The sequence below is a fragment of the Brassica napus genome, chromosome A6 (assembly GCF_020379485.1).
Source record: "Brassica napus cultivar Da-Ae chromosome A6, Da-Ae, whole genome shotgun sequence".
NCBI classification, from domain to species: Eukaryota; Viridiplantae; Streptophyta; class Magnoliopsida; order Brassicales; family Brassicaceae; genus Brassica; species Brassica napus.
In genome coordinates, this window is record NC_063439.1 from 19,622,389 (window position 1) to 19,632,931 (window position 10,543).

The 10,543-nt window shown below is 31.3% G+C and overlaps 1 long non-coding RNA gene across 4 annotated transcripts; it reads right to left on the reverse strand.

Moving 5' to 3' along the window:
- Window positions 1-799: 799 nt before the first annotated feature.
- LOC111198914 lies at window positions 800-6,002 on the reverse strand. Of its 4 annotated transcripts, none has more exons than XR_007314395.1 (3): window positions 2,841-6,002; window positions 2,653-2,741; window positions 800-2,080 (listed from the first exon to the last, which is right to left on the reverse strand). It is a non-coding gene; the product is annotated as an uncharacterized LOC111198914 (long non-coding RNA). The 4 variants fall into 4 exon arrangements; XR_007314397.1 differs by having other exon boundaries at window positions 2,653-2,760; XR_007314396.1 differs by lacking the exon at window positions 800-2,080 and having other exon boundaries at window positions 2,090-2,741; window positions 2,841-2,944; window positions 3,040-6,002.
- Window positions 6,003-10,543: the final 4,541 nt, after the last annotated feature.

Genomic DNA, 10,543 nt, shown 5'->3' on the forward strand with positions numbered 1-10,543 from the left:
CAAAGTAGTATTCATAGTTCATATATAATTTATGTTCATCCTATTTTTTTGTCCATCCTTTCTTAAACATCTTGAAATAACTGATGCTAATTAATAATAAACTTTTGGATGGCAAAAAAAAATCAAATTTCTCTAATTATCGCTTAAATATTTTATTAATATTGTCTAAGAAGCTTTCAAGTGATATCATAGTTTAATTTTTATTAGTTTTTTTTTTGTTAATTTTTAGATTTTTTTGTTAATTTTTAAGATTTTTTTGTTATATTATATTTATTTGTGTATATAGAATCTATATATAATGCTAGTGTAATAAAGAAAGAACATTATTTTTTGTAACTTCAAAAAGATACATTATTACAATTTGAAATTAATCAAAATTGAATAAAATGTTAATTAAATATTTGTAAATCTAATTGTTTTTTTTAATCTTATTTAGTTGGATTCTCATCAAAAAAAATCGTTAGGTTAAACAAATGTTTCAAAATTTGTTATGTTATTGTTTTGTCTATAAATTATAAAATTTATTGAATTGATATATTTAATTATTGCATCCTTAAATAATATTTTATTAAGACATTAGAGAACTATGTTTTAAGTTGTTTTGTCAAAATTTTACAAAATTCTATGCTTTTTCATATTTGTCACGAAAATTTATATGTTAAACTTACTTTTACAAAATTCTTAACTTTGCCACGAAAACAAAAATCTATGATTTTTCATATTTATCAATGTTTTCACACTTTCAAAGAATATATTAGCTTAGTCACTTAATTATTTTTTTACAAAACAAAGTATCGGAGTCTTGAAAGTTGAATTCATATTATTATAACTGTACATAAGAGTTTGTGATTACATACTTAGTGATTCTTGTATATGTGTCCAAGAAAGTTGCAATGGCCTAGTGGTAACTATCATATATTTATGTCATTCTAACTCGGGTTCGATCCTTTCCTTTGGATTGTTTTTTTTCATTTTTTACGAAAAAATAAATGAGATGACGTGGGAACTTCGGGCTCTCTGATTGGTTAATTTTCATATCCTACGTGGACACCTTCTCCATGGCTTATATTTGCCTTTTAGTATTGTACTAGGTTTTGCCCGCCCTACGGGTGGGTTACTATTCAAAAAAATTACCTAAAAATATCATTAATTTTAATTAATATTTTTAAAATGTTTAGGCTATTTTAATCTAAGAGAAATTATAACAAATAATTATTAAAATTATTTAATTAAATGCCCATTAGCAAGAAAAATTATGATATTCTATATATTTTAGGTATTAATGATCAGATTAGCTCAACCAAACCACAACCTCATATTTTTTTATACATTTTCCAACTTAGAAGTTCTCTTTCTTTTAATCTATTTCAAAGCTTTATAAAATTATTAAATGAGTTTTTTTAATCTCATTTAATTCATATTTTATTTTCTGAACATGATGTCATTTGAATTATTTTTAAAAAATATATATTTCTCAAATAAATATAAGTAACCTTATAAAAACATGTAACAGTGATCATTATGTTGTTTTTATTATATATTTCTTCTTCTTTTTTATAACCAATATTTCTTCGTTTTAATAGAATATATACTCCATGGTAATATATATTGTCATATCATCAGCACATTGCAATCTTCGTGTAGGATACATGCATATCACCATTTTGTCAAAGCCTCCAAATAATTTTTTTGTTTCAGGGAATTGGTTCTACGGTTTGCCTTCCGCAGCAGCAAAGTTTGCACAATTCACTACCCATAGTGACTAATTCGTATAAATGAGGAGGGGAGCACAGGGAGTGAGGCCATTTGTAGAGAACATGTAATCAAGTTATTTAAACGCACAGAGATGAAAAAATTAGATATAGGTAAACTGGTGCATATTTGTCTGTTTAATACAAATTTGAAAGTTAATACAAATCAATTGGCTGATAAGCCGTGGGATGAACAATCTGACGAATGTTTCTCCTGCAGTATTCGTAGTTACTTTGGTGTTTCCAAACTTTTAACGTTATTCTTCGATTTAGATGTGGAACGCCATGCTTACCGTTCTCCCAAAGGATAATTCCTTAATTGTTAATATCTACACATTTAGATGTTCCATCACAAAGAGAGAAAATTCTTTAATTGTTAATATCTACACATTGTCTTGTGAAGATAAATATTCTTTACACGCTAAACAATATTGGTGTTATATGAAATAAAGACTGCTCTGCACAATTAAAGCTACTGACTGAAATATCCTCGTAAGAACAGTCATTTGGTTAATTTTATGTAGGTTCACTTTGGAGAGCATCACTGATGCAAAAAGCCTTTATATATAAGATCATAACCAAAAAGACTTGCAATAATGATGCCCTTATGACTTGGACTTTCTATGTTGTATCACAGGATTCTGGAAATGCTTCTTGCCTACTCAAATAAAAAGTATGTTGGTAGCAAATATGCCAAAATGAGAGATTAAGTTATATTATACATGAGAATAAACATTCTGACAGCATGTTTTCACTGGATTATTTGTATTAGCTCTACTATTTCGAAAATGATATCCTTACTGTATACCTCCATTTAATCTTAGTTAACTAAATAAGATATATGGTTTTCTCGTATTTAATGTATAGTACACCATTCTACTAAACATTCAGGAAGACATACTTGCAATTCTCACAAAAATGCGAGTGGTTTGAGCTACTATTCGCTGCCATAGTTTTAGCTCTCCATAGTAGAAAGAGTCGCTGCATCTCCTATTTGTTCATGTAGTAACTATTGAGTAACTCAGTGTATTAATTAGGGAAAGTGAAATCAAGATGAGTAATTAAGATTTTAAAATTCTTCGGCCTTACCTGGTTGAATATCTCCATGTACACAATATTAGTCTGACGTTATGGTTGCTCCTTGTGAGGTTGCTTAGGCAATGTGGTTAATGGAACCTTGGATGAGTCGTGGACTGTTTGAGAAAGTGAAATCAAGATGAATGTACGGCTGCTGATTTTCAGGTAGTCAAACCAGAAATCAGAGACGGAAGATTTTAACAATGGTTACCATTTCATCTAAGAGCAGCATGTCCACTCCCAAGATCTAAGCCTCCCAAAAGCCAAGAACACGTGCATCAACGATCTTAGCACAACGCTAGATTTAAAGTCGGAGAAGAGGAGGTAGGAGATAACCATTGTTGAGTATGAATTTAACAGCGAGATTAAGGAATGAGATGGAGAGAGGGACGGGTTGCAAGAAGACGACGTTCCTATTTATAGGAGTTGGTTATCAAAATACCCGTGGATAAAGAGGAAGGGGAACTGAAAGAAAATTAGTGGGAAGAATGGTTTAATGATCATTAAGTCGATTAATTGATGCTCCGTTACGAGGCGATTTACAGAGTCCTGGAATTTAGGTTTACAGTTACGCGACGTTGACATATTGTTGGAAGGGGTCGGAGAAAGATAATGGGCCCAATCAGCCCAAGCAATATCGTCGATAGTTTATTAAGATCGGGCCAATAATTTTATGAGCAAACTCGTAGAAGGGAATTTTATAGCGAAGCTGACGTGGCGTGATTTGGTTACTCGGATAATGATCTGGCAGATTGATTGGTGGGGAATATTTCTGCCCATCTGGCACCCCTTAGAAACTCTTAAAATAGTCCATTTTATATAGTAGTGATAGAATTACAAAGTAAATCAAGGCTTATTTAGACAAAATATTGATTCTTTTATTTTATTTTACTACTTTTTTCTTTTTTTAGTAAAAATGTTAAGATATTATTTCCAATTTTCTTGTTTTTGACAGATGTACTATGGAAACGAGAAGCAGAACAAATAAAATAAATCTAAACAGCTACTCGATGAAGCCTAGCAGGGACAAACGAACAAACCGGACTACTAGCGAGAGGAGTCGACCAATCCGCGCTTACCGTTTGCCACAAAAAACTGTACCACAGTTAATCCGAGAGTCAGAACCCGATAAAATTTAGCCTCTCTGATGATCCGTTCTTTATGATTGGTCCAACCAAGAATAGCTCGAAGAAGACTTCCTGAGCATCAGCCATCCCGAAGACAGACAAGCCTGCAGTCTAGCACTCCCACTACAACAACATCGAGCAATATTATTCGAAGATCTATACAAAACAGGCAAAAAAAACAGCAGCAAACTCCACACTCCACACACACACATCGTAACCTCAAACCAAGCCGGAAGAGCCTCAACCACTAGTAGACAGAGTGCGTGCCACTGAATCTAGTGCTGGGAAGTTGAGCTCAAACCAAGTTAACCCGAAGCTCCGCCTGAGCCGCAGACCCCACGGCGAGGAAGAGCCAGCCGGACAAGGACAGTCCCTGAGAACCAGGAAACTGACCGGCTTGCAAACCGGAACAACTAAGACAATTAAAACGCAGCCGGAAGAAGAAAGCATGAGGTAAATTAGGGAGAGCACCGAGGCCAGGACAAGAAGGAAGCACCATGAACACAGGAAGGGCCGAAGCCATAGACAACTCCGACTCAAACCCCAAGCCATGGAAGCACGCGTCTAGCAAGACACAGCCGGAACACCACACGACGAAGCCGACCAAGCCTCAGACACACCAGAGAGGAGGAACCACACTGTACCTACTGCACCTTGAGCTGCGCAAAACCTAACGTCAAGACGCCTCGTGCGCTGGAGAATCATGGACCGCCGTGCCACTTCGCTGGGAAAACAAATGACATGAAAAACACCGGGAAAGAACAGATCCGAGGCGAAGGAACCACCATACGAAGCCACGCGCCGCAATTCCACGGGTTTCGCCGGAGATCTACAAAGCGAGACCGGACGAAAACCCTACCCAGAAACAAACTCCTACCTCCCACCGTCACTACACCCTCCTCGCAAAGTCACCAGAGGGACGAAGCGGCCACCAGATTCGGCCTAGGCTCCTCCGCCGGCGAACGATCTTGCTCTAGGGACGACCACATATCAGAGATGGGTAAGAGAGGAGAGAGCAGCGCAAAGGAAAAGAAAGAGAAAAAGGGATGAGAAGCCCTCCGACGACGAAGAGGAGAGCAGCCGCCGGAAGCAAGATCGGAGAATTTTTTTTTCCTTTTTTTTCTCGAGAGGTTTTAGAGAGAGAGACCCACTTTTTCATCGTCATAGAATTATTGTTGTTTAAAATTATAGAATTACAAAGTAAATCAAGGCTTATTTAGACAAAATATTTGATTCTTTTTTTGTGGAAGCATGTTATGTGCCTATCAGGTCCAAGTCATAGACGGTATAGTAGGATTTGTCAAAATTTAAGTTTCAATATAATATTTGCAATATTAATATATGACAAAAATTATCAATGTCTCTGTATTAGCTATATTAACCAATACTTGTAAATATACGTCAATCTGCCATAAGTATTATCGAACATGGGTTAATTTGAGTCTCAGGTTTCAGCTAAAACACTATGGGTCGAAAACCAGACAGTTGACGGCAATGAAATAAAAGTCACGTGTGTATTATTAACCTCTTTAAGTTTGTGATCAACACTTAAATTTCTTTTAGCCCAATAGCAAAGGTCAGACTAATAATTATCCACACAATCGTGTCCAAATTAATGATATGGGCCTAACTCAATGAACATCATTCATATTATTGACAGACAAAGTAGACCCAACTTTCAGTGTAATTTCATTCTTATTTATCTATATATACGACTTTAAATAGTTACTATTGTGGAAGCACCGTAGCCTATTGGTTAAGGTTTAAAGGCTTTTACACCCAAGTCTGGGGTTCAAATCCCAGACTACGCAAATTTATTGCAGATTACAGGAAATCCAGGTTTCAAGTCCCGGAGAGAGCGGTTTATTAAACAATTATGCAGACTACAGAGGAAAAAGCTTGCAAGGGAATCTTCAACATGGTGCAAGTACATCTGGTCAGGCGTGGATCTTCATAGGACGGCTCAGGTGATGCAGTTAGGCGTAGGTCTTCATAAGACAGGTAGTATTGTCGGTTGTCGAATCGTCTATGTAATATTTCCTATATCATAATTGTAAGATCATAATAAATCAGCGTTAAAAAAAATAGTTACTATTACATTTTACTAGAGTTTTTAACCGCGCTACGCGCGGATAAGATATTATATGTATTTCTCAATTCTAAAAAAATAATGTATAATATTGTATTACATTATTTAAAGAATACTCCCTCTGTTCCTAAAAGATCCATGTTTTAGAATTTTCACACTTTTTAATAAAACATATTAAAATTTAGCTATAAATGCATATTTTTTTGTAATTTTATATTTCCTATGTTTTTAAACCAATAAGATTTTAAGAAATGTAATTAATGTTCTTGAATTTCACAATTTCTCATTATTAATTGAAAAAAATTGCATTGAAAATATAAAATATACATCTTTTTGAAACAAAATTTTTCTCTAGAATATGGATCTTTTAAAAACAGAGGGAGTATAAAATAAGACTACATAACATAAATATTTTTTTAATTTTCTTTGTGAAAATTATTATGTTGTTTGATTGTTGTACTTGATTCGCATATTTGCATAGATATATGTGATAGATGAATAACTATATTTTTATTATCAGTAAATAATATATATTTATTATATAATATAAGAAAAATAAAATTATTTACTTTTTAAACAACCTTGTCTCATGTTGGGGACTCGGTTATAGACATATCATATTCGAAGAAGACATTTTACAGTTATCAATCTTCTTAAAAGTCAAGAAACAAATCCGAATATCAAAACAATATCTCATACGATCTCTTTGTGGAATAACTACTCTAAAGTAATTGAATTTAGGCATCAAAAAGGACTGGAAATAGATGTGCATATGTGTTATCTAAGTCAGCTTTACAAAGTACTATTCATAGTTCATATATCATTTATGTCCATCCTATTTTTTTGTCCATCCTTTCTTAAACATCTTGAAATAATTGATGCTAATTAATAATAAAATTTTGGCTGGCAAAAAAAATCAAATTTGTCTAATTATCGCTAAAATATTTTATTAATATTGTCTAAGAAGCTTTCAAGTGATATCATAGTTTAATTTTTGTTAGTTTTTTTGTCAATTTTTAGAGTTTTTTGTATTTAAGATTTTTTCCATATTAAGTTTCTATTTCTTTCACTGAATTGATATATATGTCATAAAAATTACCATCAAATCATTTTTACTTATTTATTATTTTGTTTTTAATGAAAATACACCTTTAAATAATTTAATTTAAAATAAAATTATATATTAATTTGTTGTATTCTAACAATTTGATTGATTTAATTAATTTGCTTTGGTGGATAACTTAAAAAGTTTTCATATGAATCGGAGAAAGCAATCTTATGTTGTTATATTATATTTATTTGTGTATATAGAATCTATATATAATGCTAGTGTAATAAAGAAAGAACATTATTTTTTGTAACTTCAAAAAGATACATTATTACAATTTGAAATTAATCAAAATTGAATAAAATGTTAATTAAATATTTATAAATCTAATTGTTTTTTTATCTTGTTCAGTTGGATTCTCATGAAAAGAAATCGATAGGTTAAACAAATGTTTCAAAATTTGTTGTGTTATTGTTTTGTCTATAAATTACAAAATTTATTGAATTGATATATTTAATTATTGCACCCTTAAATAATATTTTATTAAGACATTAGAGAACTATGTTTTGAGTTGTTTTATCAAAATTGTACAAAAATCTATGCTTTTTCATATTTGTCACGGAAATTTATATGTTAAACTTAATTTTACAAAATTCTTAACTTTGTCACGAAACAAAAATCTATGCTTTTTCATATTTTTCAATGTTCTCACACTTTCAAAGAATATATTAACTTAGTCACTTACTTATTTTTTTTTACAAAACAAAGTATCGGAGTCTTGAATGTTGAATTCATATTATTGTAATTGTACATAAGAGTTTGTGATTACATACTTAGTGATTCTTGTATATGTGTTCAAGAAAGTTTCAATGGCTTAGTGGTAACTGTCCTATATTAATGTCATAATAACCCGGGTTCGATCCTTTCCTTCGAATTGTTTTTCATTTTTTACGAAAAAATAAATGAAATGACGTGGCAATTTCAGGCTCTCTGATTGGTTGATTTTTTTATCCTACGTGGACACCCTCTCCATGGCTTATATTTGCCTTTTAGTATAGTATAGATACGTCTGCATCGTTCAAATAAACGGTTAATGATCATTCTCTGCAATTTTTCGGGCAACTTCATTCGTGTAATTTTTATACGTCATGTAAGACTATTTTTTTTTACAGAGATTGTAGCTACAATTCAGGATTGTTACATTCTTTTTTTTTTGAACTAAAAGAATTGTTACATTCTTTCGACTAGCTTTCTCTAAGACCATGATTAACTTCAGTCTCTTAACTAAGGTTCTTAGTTTCGGCTAAGAAACGGTTCTTAACTTTTATTAGATTTTAATTAAAGAAGCTAAGAACTGTCTCTTAAATAAGAGATATAAAAATCGTCTAAGACAAAAAGTGTAAAAAGATAAAAAAAACAAAAAACATCAAACCATGAATTAAAAACCCCGACTAAGAAACTATAGTTAATCATGCCCTAATAAATATAGCATAAACAACAATTGTGACGTACACCTGTTAAAATATAAAATAAATCATAATATTTTACAAATTTTAATTAATATTAACTATCATTCAGGTACGGAACGTAGTGCGCGTGAAAAACAAGTATTATAGATTTCCCCATTAATATTGTTACAAACAAAATTAACATGAAATGAAATATAGTATAAATGTAAATCTAAAAGGAAAGCAAACGTAGAAAGCAAACGTAGACCAGAAAACGAAGTAATCTTAAATCTTGATAGTTTCCAATTTTAACTTTTTTCTGTTAAAAAAAAAAAACTTCTTTCTGTTCTTTATCCATTCTCTCCTTTTCAGCCCACCTTTTCTAGTCATTATTCTCCTATTTTCTTGTTTTGTAAATGTCTTTTGAAAAAGAGAAAATGATATTTGTACACCTGGAAGGCCGTACCATAAATTTGTAGTTGTTGTTTAATATTTGCAAATACATTTGAAAAAACGAATTATATAGTTCTGAAAAGTATCCAGATTGCTTAGCGATACCTTCTTGTCAAATGCTTACACGCTTCTTTTGTTGTTGTTGAACAGGCCCAAGGCTTAGACAATTAGGAGTCTTTTTTGGTTTGTCGACTTTTTTTTACATCGTTTGTCGACTATTAGTATTAGCCTATTAGGAGTCTGGATTGGAAAGTATAGTAGCTGATATTATATTACAAAGCGAACATTTATCTAATATATTCACTGTAACACCCAACTTATTAAAGCATGACACCTTTACACCTAAGTGGATAAGTAGGATCGACTTCTACCCTGTGAAGTCTTTTCCGAGCTCCGTAGGGGCATGGATCCCTTCATTTATTTATTAATTTTTTAAAAAATATTTCTAATCTTCTGGGTAATCTTTCTTTTCTTTATCGAGAATCTCTTCTCGAATAATTCTTAAAGCACTCAATTCTTCAACAAAGAATCAGATCTAAAAAAAATGTGTTAACATGATTTGGTATTAGCTTGCCAATACAAGGCTCTGACTATCCCGATATTTATTTTACGTAATAAATTATTAGTGTTTTTGGAAACTGTTCTAGGAATATAAAAGTGCCTAACTAAATTACTTGGTCGTATGACGCAAACAATGACCCAAAACGTCTTCTCAATCAACACTCTTCATATGTGCATCTACATGAGCACATATCCATAACACTATACTATTCTAAGAAAATCCTTTTTAAAAAAGAAAGATGTTATGCTACTATATAATAGGTCAGATATGGTCCGACGATGGGGCCAAAGGTTGCTTTACTTTAAGTTCTATTAACGTCCCTAACAATTATTTAAATAGAAATTCACTTTATAGTTTTTCATTAATTTGTCCCATTAGTAAATTTTGCGTCTCCTTGAGGCTGCTCATGCACGTGCCGCATGAATCCAATTCTATCAACATGTACTCAATAGATCATTAATTTTTATTAAAATTTATAATTTATGAAAGCCGGTAGATTTCAGTTTACGAATCAATGATTCAGTCTTTCATGTTGTTATCAGTAGAAAACTAATACTCCTTCTGTTCTTTAAAGATACACTAGAGCTTGATCCGCGCGGATGCGCGGATATTTATCTTTGGTTTGCAAAAAAAAATATTTATCTTATATAAATGATAATATATATTTCAAAAATTTATATATATATATATATAAAATTATTTAATATATTTCTAAACACAATTATTTTCGAATTTATAATGAATAATTTTATTTTATTGTTTGATCTGTCAACTGTTACAACCCTATTTTTAAAATATAACTCGTGTGTTCGTGCAAATGTATTTTTTATGGATCAAAATTTTAATGTAAAATAAAATGGTTATCTATTTTTATATTTGATTTATACGATTAAATAATTCAATATATTATTTAAAATTTGTGGTTTATATTATGTATTTTTATAACACTTTTATGTTTTTTAGACGTACTTAATATACCAAAATAAAA